The following is a 5495-nucleotide window of genomic DNA, read 5'->3' as shown; positions in this document are numbered from 1 at the left end:
AGAGTTCTATATAAATGTAAGCTGATATCACCACTGCTGTTCTTATCTCCTGGTTTAGCACCAGGAAATCATCACCACTAATTGGTCTGGACACATGATTTTACTCCATAGAGTAAAGCAAGAGTGGGCTGGCAAATGTCTAACAACCAATTGTGGGAGGGGAATAGATACATGACACTCTTTTAAATTGAATTTTCTGCATTAACATTTTTTCATCATTTCCTTAAACCTAGACAATCAGCAAAATCTTAAATCCAGTTCTAATTTGTAGCATTTGTCTTTCACTGAGCTGCAAATGTCCTTACAAAAATTTAACAATTCCAGTAGAAATTGACTCCAAGAGAGCCCTGACTGAGAGTATATGAAGGGAAGGGGAAGTGACTAATCACAATAACAGCAAATTTTATTCTAGCCAGGGCTCTTTACTGTTATTCCTTTTTTCCATTCCTTTCTTCCTTCTTTCATTCATTCATTCCAAAGGCATCAGACAATCAAACAAGAGTCAAAATTTTTACATATAGAGTAATATGTGTATACACATTCACAAACATACATGCAATGCATTGTGTACATATGTATATTACTTATGTGTGTATCTATGCATTAATATATATGCATAAATATATATATATGTATATATAAAATTGGAGGAAGCTAGGTCACTTAATAGATAGAGCACTGGACCTGGAGTCAGGAAGACCTGAGTTCAACTGTGATCTCAAAAACTCACTAGCTATGTGACCCTAAGCAAGTCACTTAACCTCTGCCTAAATCACTGAGAAGAAAAGAACAAACCATTCCAGTAGTTTTGCCAAGAAGACCCAGAAAAAGAGGTCAAGAAGAGTCAGACACAACTGAACGACAGACCAATAACAAATATAACTTACATACAAATACAAAATATGATAGGATAAATGATTAGGAAAGACACAAAATACTGAGAGAGCCAAGAAAGTAAGGATATATTCAAATGAAGAATTAAAGGTTATTATCAGGGAAATGGCACTTGAGCTGAACCTTGGAGGATGGAAAGTATAGCATATGTTCTTATTATCACCCACCTAGAATATTGCAATGATCCCTTAACAAATCGTCCTTCCCCCCCACCCTTGTCTGTTGCTTCCAATGCAACCTTCATAATCACGAGGCATGAAGAAGACAGCTTGGAGGAGTACATAGAGCAATGCATCTGGAATCCAGAAGACTGGGTTTGATTGAAAGACCTGCCTTTCATACTTCTATCACTGTGACCCTGGGCAAGTTCTTTAAATTCTCTCAGGCTCTTCATTTATAAACCTGGAATAATAACAATATTTACTGTTTTGCAAGGTTGTTGTGAGAATAACATATGTCAAGTGGTTTTTGAAAACCTTAAAGCATTGTGAAGTTATTTCTTTAAATGTCATTCATTGATATTTAAATTTTATAACTCCCTTAGGGCTTTCACATAGCATATAGAAGATACAACAACCTCTTCCTGAATTTAAATTCTGGTTTGAATGTCTAATGTTTTCTTAAAGAATGGATGAATGGATGAGTTTCAAGTCTCATAAGATCACCTAATATTTTGGTCAGTCCTTTCCTGTCAGCTCCTTGAAGTAAGTTCTGAAGGGGATTACTACTTGTCCTTCCCATATGAAAGAGGACCATGCCAACCAGCCAAGTGATTGGTACCATGACTTGCACAATGATATTTATTATAGTGAGGGGTTTGTTGTGCAGGGCTTCCTTCTCACTTACCTATGCCAGAACTATTCTACCTCATGACATGATTTATTGGAAACAGAACTATTGGAGGTAATCTGGTTGCTATGGGTGTCTCTTGACTTTGAATAGGTTTCTTTTCCTTTTGTATCAGTGACGTGTCACAGTGCATCATCAGAGCCAGGCAAGCACCAGTACGTGACATCTTAGGACAGAATACAGTAACCCACCCAATAAACCCTAACTTGTCTCTCAATGGATAAATCGTCAGTTTGATCTTTCCTCAGGCTTTCCTTGGTTTTTCTTCCTCATTTATCTGCTACTAGTTGTCTTTTAGTATCAAAGAGATTTGCACAATTGTGAGATTTACACAATTATTTGTTATAATGAGGGTCATACTGTCTAAGACATCCTCCTCACTTACCTCTACAAGAAGTATTCATGGTGCCTCACTGATATGGGGGGAACAGAAATCAATTCAAGACCAAGACACTCTTGAAGTAGGCAGGCATCACCAATAGTCCTGGCTCTAAATGGTACAATAGATAGAGCACTAGACCTGAAGTTAAGAAAACTTGATTTCAAATTCTACCCCAGTCAGTTACTAGCTCAGTGATACTGGCCAAGTCACTTAATCTCTGCCTCAATTTACTAAGCAAAATGGTGATAATAATAGTATCAGAATTGTTGTGAGGACAAAATGAGATATTTATTAAAAGTAATTGTACCAGTACCTGTGGTAGAATTTATATATATGTATACATATATATAATACTTTCCTCTTCTCACTCATTTCTTCTTTTCGAATACTAACAATTCCATAATGCCCAAGACCACCACACTTCTCTATAGCTTTTCAAAGACTTTTTTTCTATATGTCATCCTTCCATTTTAGAATGTAAACTCCCTGAGGGCAGGGACTGTCTTTCTCTTTTCTTGCATTTGTATTTCTAGTTTTCATCATAATGTATAGCACATAGCAAACTCAATGAATGTTTTATCTATATCTCTCTTAATACCTATTTAAAGATCACTAAAATCAACCTGCCTTTATGTAAGGGAGTTGAAAAGAATAGGAAATAATATTTCTTGACTGATTTACAATTTACTTGGACAGATCAAGCAATTCACTAGAGTAAAACTATAATAACTGATGTGTATAGGGTTTTCCAAGTGTTTTATGCACACATAAATTTTTCTAGATGCTCATAGTTCTGTGAAGCAGGTACTAAAGATAGAGGGTGGCTTAAAAGCCTGGGAGGATTATATCTTATAGGCAACAAAGTTATGAATTTGAGCAAGATGGGTGGAAAACAATGTTCTTTATTCCCACACTTGGCTTTTATTTTGACTCAAATTCATTTGTATGTCAAGTCAGAAAGGATGTAGAAGATTTCTAACCCTAAATTGGAGAGCTGTAGTCTGGAAACATTTTGCTAACTTTTTTGACAGGTTCCCTAGTTGAAGGGGAGAAGGCAGTAATAGCTTCAAAATGACTATTTTCTTACCTTTATCACGGAGAGACTTTCTAGTCATTTCACTCCAGTAATGGGAGCTTAGATATCTAACAGATAGTGCCAAGGATTCCAGATGAAACCAAGAAGCTTGTAAAAAAAAAAGGAAACTGCAATCATAGCATTAGAAGAGCAACATTGAATAGTAAATTCAAGATTAGTGGAGTGCCACCCTACAGAAACATGAGACTAGTGAAGCCAGCATTGGAGGTGTGCCAAGCCCAATAGAGAGTTAATTCAAGAAGAGTATTACAAAAGGATCACCAGGAGGCATCAGAGACCCTGCAATGCCAGAGGCATGAGTTTCCACTCTAAGAACCTGTACTATTCTTAAATGTTCCCTTTAAGTCTACCATTCTATATGTTCCTTATGAACATATATTCTGTGTGTGTGTCCATGTAAATTCTCTTTATGTTCATAACCATTCTCCCCACTGTCAATGCATGTATTTAGGAGGGGATTATCAATAAATCTATAAATCAACCAATAAGTATATATAAAAGTTTCTACTATGAATGAGTTACTATATAGATCTAGTGACTCCTCTTCTGAAAATAATTAGGAAGAATAACAACAATAATATTAATCCCTTGGTTCTACATAGAACTAGCTTCCAGAGTCTTTCCAAGCTTTGTACCATTTGATTCTCATACTTGGAGTCTAACTTTCTGGGTAAGGAGAGTCTCTACTGTAAAATGGCAAAGGAGTTGGAAAGATCTTGATTCATTTCAATGAACATTTATACAAAAATTGATCAGACCCTACCTTCAAGGAGTATATGCAACTCTCATATGTAAAAATATATGTAAAAATAAAAGTGATACAGAGAGTATGATAGGATCAAAAGAAAGATCCAAATAAAAGGTTCAAGGAATATTTAAGGAGGGTAGGTCTCAGGGGTACAGGGTGTGGATTAGGGAACCATGCATGAAGGACATGGCACCTATACCAAGTACAAATAGAATAGAAGGTAGACATAATGAAGAAAGATATTCCAGGTACAAGGCATGAATATACAAAGGCAAGCCAGTCCTGGGCAATATGATAAATAGGGAATAATCCAATTTGCCTGAGCATCACATGTAAGAAGGGAATAGTACAAAATAAAACTGGAAAACTATATTGGAGTCTAATTTGTGGTCTTATCTCTTAAAGTCTTACATCTTATCAAGAAAATTTGTTTTAGCTGAAGACTAGTCTGGAAGGGAAGGTTAACCTTTAAGCAATTACCAGTAATTTGTACAACAGTATTAATGAGGAATCTGGGAGATCTTGCTAAGAAGATGAAAATATAAAGTAGGAAAGAGAAAAAGTAGGTCCTAGATGGTGAGTGCAGGTTCTGAGAGGGATGGGAGGGGATGGTCAAAATAGAAATATACAGGAGATACAAATTGTCCTTCAACTTGACTAGGGCCAATGGTCACAATAACCCTGTTGAAGTTGGCAAATTTTTATAAGATTTTATTTTATAAGATAGGACTATAAAATTTAAGAAGTGGAATAGACCTCAGATGCCATAGAAATTAACCATCTTGTTTTACAGATGCGAAAATTAAAAACTGAGGACCATCAAGTTACTTGTCTAGGTTTCTACAGATGGCAAGTATAACAGGCAGGAGTCAAACTCAGATTCTACTGGTCTAGAAAATCCATTCTCCATCCACTGAAACATGCTTCTTCCTAGCAAAGGGGCAGTGCCAAACTGCCCATTCTGGTGAAAGGGCCTACAATGAGAGTCATCTCTTTAGATTCTGAGTCTGGTTCTTGTTACAGATATTGATATCTTTATATAGTATAATCTGGAAAGATATTGGGCATACTTCCCAACACCTATCTCTAGATACTTCAGAACAACTCTCAAGTCTTTGATACATTCTCTTCATAACCCAAGAATAAACTCTAGAATTCTACCTCTCTAAAGAATATCTTTTAAAAATCTTTAGAATTATAACGTTCATAAAACCTCCATTGGCTTCAAGTCCAATCTCACATGTATTAAGTGTTTGTATCACCTCAGATCTCTTTGGGAAAACCCAGCCCTTCATGGGTGAGGCTGCTATTCTCAGGAGCATGAATCAGTCTAAGTAAATGGCTACTGTAAGCAAAGCTTAGTCACCTAGATTTCTCCCCTGGTGTTTGTCAAATACTGAATGGAGGTTTGGATAAAACTGCCATATTTCCTTGAGGTCGTCTGCTCACAGCCCTATCAGATCACAAGTTGTATTATTTTAACATCTCTGAATTTCTTGAAAACTATTAGAAGTAGCTTTTTTTTG

The sequence above is a fragment of the Macrotis lagotis genome, chromosome X (assembly GCF_037893015.1).
Source record: "Macrotis lagotis isolate mMagLag1 chromosome X, bilby.v1.9.chrom.fasta, whole genome shotgun sequence".
NCBI lineage: Eukaryota > Metazoa > Chordata > Mammalia > Peramelemorphia > Peramelidae > Macrotis > Macrotis lagotis.
This window is presented reverse-complemented; position numbering follows the sequence as displayed.